The sequence below is a fragment of the Pseudochaenichthys georgianus genome, chromosome 7 (genome assembly GCF_902827115.2).
Source record: "Pseudochaenichthys georgianus chromosome 7, fPseGeo1.2, whole genome shotgun sequence".
NCBI lineage: Eukaryota > Metazoa > Chordata > Actinopteri > Perciformes > Channichthyidae > Pseudochaenichthys > Pseudochaenichthys georgianus.
The window spans coordinates 26,956,249-26,967,549 of NC_047509.1; the positions used below are offsets into that span (position 1 = coordinate 26,956,249).

Genomic DNA, 11,301 nt, shown 5'->3' on the forward strand with positions numbered 1-11,301 from the left:
AAGAGCGTCTGAGAGGCGTTTTTGCCCTTTTGCTTTTTACCTTACTAAATGGTCTAATGGTCAGTGGAGCGAAGGGGGAGGCCCGCGAAACTCGCGGAAGTGATTTCAAAACAAAAAGCACTCGTTTGCTTGGAACAAAGAAAACGACCAAGACACACATTGAGTCCAGAAAATGAATGTTATTAAGGGCTGTAAATATAATAAGCCTGTGTCTAAAATTGACAACAGGCTTATTATATTTACAGCCCTTAAGATACACTTTTGTGTTTAACAGCTGACCACCATGACATACTTTGTTTTTAGTAGATTTCGCATGAGAGCAAAATGTATAAATATGAGCATTAAATTATATGAATATGAAAACAAAATGCATGAATGTGTGAGTGACAATATATGAATGTGTGCATTGAAATATGATAATATGAGAGCAAAATCTATGAATGTGTGAGTGTAAATATATACGTGTGTGAGAGTGAAAATGTATGTAAAAGGAGAATATATGTGTGTAAGAGTGAAAATGTATGTATGTAAAAGGATAATATATGTGTGTAAGAGTGAAAATATGCTGCATTTTGAATGTCCGATAGTCCACCATTTCCACCGGAAATATCAAACATTTAATAAAAGTGAAAAACAATGAACAAGACTTAACGTATTCATCATAATTAATTATATTTATTTCGTATGGATGTAGGATTTTTGACTTTGTTTAGAGCAGTGATCTTCTACTATATGAACATTTTGGACCCAAAAAAAAGGAAAAACAGATTTTGAAAATGATATTATTTTTCATATAGGTAACACAAACATACACAACGAAACCATTTAAAAGCTGGAAATATATACATGGGATGTCACTATGATAATGTGAAAGTTTGATTGAGGTAGCATGGGATTTCATTCTGATAAGGCAAAAGTGTTATTATAAATATAATACAAATATATATATATATATACACATTATGTACAAAAATCTGTTTTTTCTGTCTTTATCTGTGCCACGTTTCAAAGCGGTTTTTCATGTCAAAAAACAAGCTTAAAGCTTGACTCACGTTCAGAGTTCTCTTCATCATAGTTGAATCTTCAAAACTCTAAATCTATTTAACTATATCTAAATTCTCAATGTTTGTCTGTCACTTTACTTCAATCGCAGTCTCCCGCCGTCTCTCTTCGTTTCCCGCCGCCTGTCTTCGTATATCTTCGTCTCTCTCCATTTCCCGCCGTCTCTCTTCGGTTCCCGCCGTCCCTCTTCGTCTCTTTTCGTCTCGTTTCGTATCACTCCGTTTACCTGATTACCTCACCTATACATCCTGTTGAGCAGAATCTACAGTTTCCAGTATTTTCCGTTTCGTAAAATGATAAAATACGTCGAAGATATTAAAATATGTGCTTCCATTATTCATACTTCTGAAATATATCTGTATTAACTTTATATCATCGTATGTCCGTGTTTATTGGGTCTTTTTGCATGAAACAAAGACTGGCATATAGTTTCAAGCCAGTACTTTCGACAGAAATACACATATACATCCTGTTGAGCAGGATCTACAGTTTCCATTATTTTCCGTTTCGTAAAATGATCAAATACAGCGAAGATATTCAAATATGTGCTTCCATTTTTCATACTTTTGAAATGTATTAACTTTATATCATCGTATCTCCGTGTTTACTGGGTCTTTTTGCATGAAACAAAGACTGCGATATAGTTTCAAGCCAGTACTTTCGACAGAAACACACGGCAATGTTGTCCGGACTGTTGTTTTTATGCGGCACCGGCTTGAACAGGTCATGTGATCTGATCACGCCGGCGTGACGGTCGACTCCAAAGGGTTAATATTAAATACATATAAGTATTTTTACAACTTGTATTTAGAAATACTCTGTTGTAATTATTGATGCATAAATGTGTTCATCCATTCAATGTGGCATCTGCTATAATGGGGTTAATGTATGATATTGCTTAATAATACAATACATTATAATATATGATATGATAATTACATTTTAGTTTTATTCATTTCTTATTTCATAGTTTCTCATTATTATTATTTTTATCGCTCATCTTATTTTTGATTTTATTAATCTGTGTGAATCTGTGCTGTCCTGTTTTTCACTCTCTCTTTGAACTACTGAATTTCCCCACGGGATTAATAAAGGTCCATCTTATCTTATCTTAATGTATAACTTGATTTACTTCAATCTACTGTACTGTGTAAAAACATCCCAACAATATTAAAACTAGAGGATGCTGATGGTGTTGTAGAGCCATTACCGGATCATAATAATCTTATAGATCATCCTAAAGACCTTACATGGATATGATATAGAGGAGAGCTCTTCTTCGGGAACTTCCTCTCCCCTACTTTGTAACATCCAGTCGTTAAGCCCATATCTGTTATCCTGGTGATAATAAGGGGAGGCTACATTAGACTTGGTTTTTCTCAGATCCATGGCTAGTTTTCAACGGTCGTTTTAGTGGGGTCCTTAGTTTTGTATGATTTGCTGAGTGGGGTGGGACTTATTGCGTTGAGTGGGAAGAGTCATCTGTAGAAAGTACTCTGTTTTATTAGATTTCGTAAAGCATCTGACTCTTAATGGCAGTTTGTGATTTTGAGGCTATTTCAGTGAAACAAGGCAGTTTTGAACATTTGACAGATGTATGCTTAATTCTTTCAAAAAGATACTGAAAGATACACTTTTATGTTTGAAAGCTGACCACTACCATGAAAGCACTCTGTTTTTGTAGATTTCGTCAAGCATCTGACTCTTAATGGCAGTTTGTCATTTTGAGGCTATTACAGTGAAACAAGGCTGTTTTGAACATTTGACAGATTTATGCTTAATTGTCTCAAAAAGTTACTGAAAGATACACTTTTGTATTTAAAAGCTGACCACTACACTGTAAACCCCAACAGTACTACTAACTGATAAGTATTATGGGTACTGCAATCAAAACCAAATATCAAGTCAACCGAACATTACATTTATACGTTCTCTTAACGAAAAGTGCTGTTTAATTTTATGTGAATCATAGTTTATGAGTGAATATTCAAATTTGAATGAAAACTTGTGAGTGAACAGTCACGCAGCGTCTGACGTCATTACGTCATGACGTTGCGACGAATCGAGAAAAATCCATCCAACATGGCGGCTCTTGCAAGCGAAGGGATTCCACACATGGTTTAACTTGTAAGTACCAAAATAAGTCGTTAAAACTGCTTTTCTTGTTATAATATTGTAAGGATATACCACCCGAAGATTATATGTGATCGTTAGACTGTTTAAACTGTTGTTTAATTCAGAGTTACGTGCAGAGCGCCGCAGTTACCGGCTGCTTCGCGCTATTTTTTGAATTTCGGACTGCCGGTTAAGTACTGTAAGGACCTCAACGTTAGAGCAGCAGTATGCTAACTTTAGCTAGAAACTCCTATTAGTCAACGGCAGCCCTACTGTTTAAAAGTGTGTTACTTACTGGTGCTTATTAACGCTATTATCTGGTAAATGTGATGTCATTCCTGAATACTCCTGAATTAAGCTAGTAGCTAGCAAGAGCTGTTTTCCACAATTACGTTGATGCTAGCTAGATGTAAGCTAATGCAAACGGCAAGCTTGTATTAAAACTCTGCACATTTATTTTTGCCGTAGGGTGAAGCTGTTGCATCAATATTCAAGGTAAGTTATTGCTAACCCATACTGTGTTCTGTTTTTTCAATTAAGTTAGAACTTTTTTCCAGTAGGTTTATTTATTTAATTAGGTATTCAGAACATTGAACAGAACTGGCCTTTCTACAGTAATCCGATCATCATGCTTTGTTGAAGTTGCATGGTTGAAATGGTTCAATGGAGTGTAAGGACGTTAACGTCAGAGCAGCAGCATGTTAACTTTAGCTAGTAACTCCTATCAGTCAACGGCAGCCCTACTGTTTATAAGTGTGTTACTGGTGCTTAATGTTATCCGATATTATCTGGTAAATGTGATGTTATTCCTGAATTAAGCTAGTAGCTAGCTAGGGCTGTTTTCCACAATTACGTTGAGGCCTACACACAGGCATGTTTGTTAGTGACAGTAAGCTAATGAAAACTGCAAACTTGTATTAAAACTCTGCACATTTCTTTTTGTCGTTGGGTGAAGCTGGTTCATAGCAGTGAGACTCAAGATTCAAGGTAACTTGAACAGAACTGGCCTATCTACAGATCCGATCATCATGCTTTGTTGAAGTTGAAATGGTTCAATGGCGTGGAAGTGCAAATTATGTGCTGTCTCGTCAGACACCCAGGCTCAGTTATTTAGGCACTATCGTTTGAAGCATAGCCAGTACTCAAGAGTTAGCCCTTTGCCATGTGTCTATGACTCTTGCATTTGTACATTTCAATCATTTAATGCATTGAAAATTCATTTATCACGGCTTCACAAAAATGTGTGTAGTACTGGTGCAAGTGAGGGAGCACAAGGACGATGTGCAATTTGTAGCTGCCCCTTGTGTAACTTTAAACATTCGTTCTCTCAAGCAACAGTGTTCAGTCATTTAAGGGGACACTTAAAGAACCTTGAAACTGTAACATGCCCATTTAAGAACTGTAGCTACAGCACAAATGTCTATTCATCATTTAATGCTCACAAAAGCAGGAACCATGCAGGTAGTTTGGACATTTGTGAAGACATTGTGTCGACATTTGTGCTTGCAGAAACTGCCTACTTTGCACACAATGGAACAGTGTTGTTGTTCAATGTTAATATATTATAAAACGATATTTATTTTTATAATATAAATAATAATACAAATTAAATGAATACTTTGATATGATCATGTTGTAATATATTTTTATGGAAACAACAAAACCGGTTGCATCACTAATAATTTTACAATTGCATATCCATTAATGATCTTTATACTTTTGTGTGTTCCTGTAGGTTTCTGCTGAGTTTCAACGAATCACAAACGTCAACCTACGGAACCAGTTATTTTCTGAACTAGACAGACACACCCTGCGACTGATTGCCTTGTACAGGCAGAAGGCGGCACGCACTGGCAAGGTATCTGAGGCCCTGCGTGAAATCCTAAGGATTTGTGATCTCCAGGTGAGTTTACTAGAAGTTTGGTCCAAATATTAATGCTTATTTACTTTTACACAAAAACCACATTCATTCAAATTCACATCATAAACCGATAATGTAAAATATACTAGATTGTATTTTTCAGAAGAGTGTCACAAATATAACGATAACAGATTTTTTTTTTTAATTAGACAACAATCAAAAATAACCATGTATATATTAATTAAAAAAAAAGCCATTGCTTTTTAATTATGCTAGTTTTTGCTTGACTTTCCAGGAAGTACAGGATGTCCACATGAAACGCAATGCAGCCCTTCGAGCCCTCCCATTATAACTGCGTGAGGAGGACCCAGAGTTCTTCGAGTCTTGGAGCGTAAGTATTTAGTGCACTCAAAGTACTGCTAGTGAGGTCAGAATGTGTGCTTGTAAGAAACTGTTTAGCTATTTCACCCTTCCAGTTAAAAAAAACAAACAGACGGGAGAAATCAAAAATATTTTCAGATATATAAAAGAAATACGGTGGCCCTGAAGTGCAAGACACCACAGCATTTCAGAAAACACCACAGCATTTCACAAAACGCCACAGCATTTCACAAAACACTACAGCATTTCAGAAAACACTACAGCATTTCAGAAAACACTACAGCATTTCAGAAAACACTACAGCATTTTACAAAACGCCGCAGCATTTCAGAAAACACCACAGCATTTCACATTGGACGGAAAGGGTATTCCTTTAGGGAGAACACTTCTTGTTTGTGATTGGACAGAGCCAGCCAGAGAAGCACTGCTGTGATTGGTTGTTTTTGCTGCCAGTCAAGAAATGACGCTTCGTGATTGGTCATGTTGGGAGATATGAGTGGACAACTCGTCCGCTTTCTCAAATCTCCTCGCGTCCCTAAACAAGCTGATATCTTACATGAAGGAAATCCAGAGCATACAATTAACCGTTAAACAATAATCCACTTTAATGGTAATATACAATGCAATACAATCAAATACAGTACAAAATAAATACAGATCTGTGGGATCCCACATTTACCTGATACTCACGTGAGCCAGCCAGCCAGAGAAAGAGAGCGAAAAACAGCGTGGTTCCTGTATTTAATACCTTGCTAACAAAGGGAGGAGTTATCTGATCCTCCCTTCCAGACCTCCGTGATTGGCTGCCCAAATTATCATCAACACCTCACATCTTAAATTCCCCAATCCCAGTGGCTTAGCTTCATTATCACAGGGATCTGAGATGACTGTATGTTAACTCCTCTCCTTCCCCCTCTTCCTTTGTCCTCAAAAACCACATGTTAGCAGGCCCAAAACCAGCTCAGTTTTCTACACAAATCATTTTCCCTTTTTAAGCTTCTTCATAGTTTACTAACATGAATACATACAAATATTTCCTCACAGTCAACACCCGACAGCGAAATATGTCCCAACCATGGTCCCACAACGTATGGTCCCAACACATCAGCCATTAGCACACACTCAGATCTCACAGCTACTCATATCTGTTCAGAAACTGGACAAAAGTTAAACCAGTACAAACCCCAGACTGTCTATGTCATGGCGAATACAGTCGCTGCTTTATTTATGTCTGTATGATGTTGTTGTGAGTGGACGGAGCAGCTACAGGTTAGTTTAGCCTGATGAATCCGATTCAGAAAACACGCATTTTAAAAACGTTTCGCCTGCCGTCTTGTCTGCAGACTTGTCAAAGCGTTAATTCATGGTTTTTACTAACTGTTATCAGTATGTAGTTACTTCGGCACCACTTTGAAACGTGTATTACAATTAAATCACGGTCAAATATGTTCATTTTGTTGTAGGATTTACATGGAGATCCGGCCCGCCCCCCTCTCCAGCGTCTTGTTTGACAGGAGTAAACACAGAATTAATGCTTTATTAACTCATGGTTTGTAAGGGGCTTATCTCCATGTAAATACTATGGTAGACTACCCAATATTCGCATCGCACTAATCGCTCGAGTTTCACCGCGGCTGTCAGCTGTGTTTGCTCCTGTCAATGCTGTCATTCAAACAAGAGGCGCTGGAGAGGGGACGGGGCGTATCTCCATGTAAATCCTACAACAAAATGAACATATTTGACCGTGATTTAATTGTAATACACGTTTCAAAGTGATGTTGAAGTAACTACATACTGATAACAGTTAGTAAAAACCATGAATTAACGCTTTGACAAGTCTGCAGACAAGAAGGCAGGCGAAAAGCTTTTAAAATGCGTGTTTTCTGAATCGGATTCATCAGGCTAAACTAACCTGTAGCTGCTCCGTCCACACTCACAACAACATCATACAGACATAAATAAAGCAGCGACTGTATTCGCCATGACATAGACAGTCTGTGGTTTGTACTGGTTTAACTTTTGTCCAGTTTCTGAACAGATATGAGGAGCTGTGAGATCTGAGTGTGTGCTAATGGCTGATGTGTTGGGACCATACGTTGTGGGACCATGGTTGGGACATATTTCGCTGTCGGGTGTTGACCAATCACGAAGCGTCATTTCTTGACTGGCAGCAAAAACAACAATCACAGCAGTGCTTCTCTGGCTGGCTCTGTCCAATCACAAACAAGAAGTGTTCTCCCTAAAGGAATACCCTTTCCGTCCAATGTGAAATGCTGCGGTGTTTTGTGAAATGCTGTGGTGTTTTGTGAAATGCTGTGGTGTTTTGTGAAATGCTGTGGTGTTTTCTGAAATGCTGTGGTGTTTTGTGAAATGCTGTAGTGTTTCCTGAAATGCTGTAGTGTTTCCTGAAATGCTGTGGTGTTTTGTGAAATGCTGTAGTGTTTCCTGAAATGCTGTGGTGTTTTGTGAAATGCTGTAGTGTTTCCTGAAATGCTGTGGTGTTTTGTGAAATGCTGTAGTGTTTTCTGAAATGCTGTGGTGTTTCCTGAAATACTGTGGTGTTTTGTGAAATGCTGTAGTGTTTTCTGAAATGCTGTGGTGTTTCCTGAAATGCTGTAGTGTTTCCTGAAATGCTGTGGTGTTTTGTGAAATGCTGTAGTGCAGGGGTCTTCAACTAAAATTCAACGAGGTACAGTTAGAGAAAATGTCCCCATGCAAAGGTCCGGAACATCAAAATGTCTAACTTGCTTCATGAATTAGTGTGATATATATTGAAGTGACCTGTAGCTTTATCAACGTCTGCATGTAATCAACAACTGACTGCCAATCAAATAAAGAAAGTACAATTCAAAAACAACAATATTTATTGTCAATTAACATTAAATACTGTGGATATGTGTAATGTTCCTCTCGGGCTGCATTTACAAATAAACTAGAGAAAATAAATAAAATAGCTTTTGAAAATATATGCATCTTAAAAGTGCTTAATTTTAGATACATAAAATAAAGTGTAGCAGCAGCTTGAGTGTCCCTTTTTCTTTGTTAACCGTTTCACATCATGACTTAACAGTTTCACCCGATTATAGAACAATATCAGTCTTTACACATCATAACAATTGAACAGTTTCAAAGTTTCTCTTTCTGTCCCTCTTATATTGCAGTCCCCCACTCACTTTTGTTAAATTCAGTGTGAGAATTGAGCTTGAGCTTGTCCTGCCAGGAGTTTGTAAATCTGGGCTGACATGGAGTCAAGTTGTACTTTGTACAGTATTACGGCTTCCACAGATGACGTTTTTTTATGGATTTTTTGTCAAAGCACTTAAGCTATTCATTGCTATCGGGATGTTAAGAGCATTCCATGGAATATAACAAAGTGTATCTCGAGCCGGTTTCTGAAACTTACCTACCCCACCTTTAAGTTAAAAATCAAGGGTTTTTATTATTATTCACAGCAGGGGTGGGGAACCTTTTTCCTTTCAATTTTTACAACATCCTCCGAGGGTCGTACAAATTATTGAACTCAACCTTTGCTTAAAATATTGAAGTTAAAAGCATCAATCTGGTACACTTTGAGAGCAACATTAAGAGATCTATGGATACATCTCTCAACACCCATATGAAACAGAACTGTAAGCATATTTTTCTTTTTGGATATTTTACAAATCACTCCCCTTTTAAACTCTATTCTTGTTATTTTTAACAACTTTTTTGTTACTGTCATATAGTATTTATACCTGTTTTTCATTTAGTCTCATTAATAACTATAATGATCATATCAAGGTGTGCCTTAACCTCACTGAGCTGAGGATATTTGAGCCTCTCAGGAGAGCTCTCTTCCACCTGGCTGTAGAAAAGCTCTTTAAATCCGTTAGCATAGCTAGCTAACCAGATGCTAACAACAACAGATCGCCACTGTGTTTACAACTAAAGACACAGCCACGCAAACACTGCGGCATGTGTACGGCTCCTTGTGGATTATTATCCTTATATGCAATATTTTAAGGGCTGGAGCGGCGTTCCGGTGCTCAGCACTCCTTTCAGACGAGACATATACCACGTGAAGACAGGTTACGCTCGTGTTGTGTTCAATGAACCTGTCCTTGGCCAGGAAAAACAGGAACTCGCTTGTTTAATTATTTTTGCGGTCTAGATTTCTTCTTCTTTTGTGAAGTGAGAAGTTGTCCGTCAGTCGAAAACTCTTCGGTTCTCCACGAATTACACAAGTCACCCAAATCAGCGTTAAAAAAGCGGGAGGCGCCGAAAAATCCCCTATTAATGTATTGATTATAGCTCGGGTCCGTATAGGTCGGCGTCCGGATCCGGACCGCGGTCCGCCTGTTGCCGACCCCTGCTGTAGTGTTTCCTGAAATGCTGTAGTGTTTCCTGAAATGCTGTAGTGTTTTGTGAAATGCTGTAGTGTTTCCTGAAATGCTGTGGTGTTTTCTGAAATGCTGTGGTGTTTTCTGAAATGCTGTGGTGTTTTGTGAAATGCTGTAGTGTTTTGTGAAATGCTGTAGTGTTTTGTGAAATGCTGTAGTGTTTCCTGAAATGCTGTAGTGTTTTGTGAAATGCTGTAGTGTTTCCTGAAATGCTGTAGTGTTTAGTGAAATGCTGTAGTGTTTTGTGAAATGCTGTAGTGTTTAGTGAAATGCTGTAGTGTTTTGTAAAATGCTGTAGTGTTTAGTGAAATGCTGTAGTGTTTCCTGAAATGCTGTGGTGTTTTGTGAAATGCTGTAGTGTTTAGTGAAATGCTGTAGTGTTTTGTGAAATGCTGTAGTGTTTCCTGAAATGCTGTAGTGTTTTGTGAAATGCTGTAGTGTTTAGTGAAATGCTGTAGTGTTTCCTGAAATGCTGTAGTGTTTTGTGAAATGCTGTAGTGTTTCCTGAAATGCTGTAGTGTTTTGTGAAATGCTGTAGTGTTTAGTGAAATGCTGTAGTGTTTCCTGAAATGCTGTGGTGTTTTGTGAAATGCTGTAGTGTTTAGTGAAATGCTGTAGTGTTTAGTGAAATGCTGTGGCGTTTTGTTTTGTGAAATGCTGTGGTGTGTTGCACTTCAGGGCCACCGAAACACATTTTTGAAATACCTTCCTATATACTTACCTGTTGAGGAATATGTGAATGAGATTGTTTAGTTACTTCAAGTCAACCTTACAGTTGGACTCTATGCATTTCCAGGCAGAGGAGGTGGACCGGCCAGACATCACCAACACACCGGTTGCTATTGTCAGCATGGTCACCGAGGGCACTCAAAGTGAAGTTGATCTCAGTCCGGCAAGTACTGCTATTCTGGTGGAAGGTGATTTCGTCATCAGCAATATCCCCAGGATGGCGGATTCCTTTGCATTGTTGTTCGGCTTGATGTACGTGTTACATTTGGACTACCCCAAGAAACTCATCAACACTTTCACTTTCATACAGAAAGTGCTCATGGGCCTTGATGATGGTAAACCACTGAAACCCTGCCTACTCAATCTAAAAAATGAACTGTTACTGAGAGAGTAGGCCGTGTTACAGGTTGAAACTTTGCACATGCCAATGTTTGTGTTGCACAGTTAATTATTTGATAGTTTGTTGCTTAAAGCAGTTTAATGTTTATATTTGGTAGAATATGTCTTTCCCCTAAATCTACCTCAGTTGTTCATGCTTGCACAGAAAGTGCTGATGGGCCTTGGGCTGCCTACTCAATCTAAAAAAAGTACCTGTTACTGAGAGAGTAGGCTGTGTTACAGGTTGAAACTTTGCACATGCCAATGTTTGTGTTGCACAGTTAATTTGTTGCTTAAAGCAGTTGAATAATGTTTACATTTGGTAGAATATGTCTAAATCTACCTCAGTTGTTCATGTTTGCACTGAAAGTGCTGATGGTCCTTGATGGTGGTAAA

At 38.1% G+C, this 11,301-nt stretch overlaps 1 long non-coding RNA gene across 1 annotated transcript; it reads left to right on the forward strand.

Moving 5' to 3' along the window:
* Window positions 1–4,978: 4,978 nt before the first annotated feature.
* Window positions 4,979–10,673, forward strand: LOC117448932 (uncharacterized). Its single transcript, XR_004552424.2, has 3 exons — window positions 4,979–5,080; window positions 5,334–5,429; window positions 10,595–10,673. It is a non-coding gene; the product is annotated as an uncharacterized lncRNA (long non-coding RNA).
* Window positions 10,674–11,301: the final 628 nt, after the last annotated feature.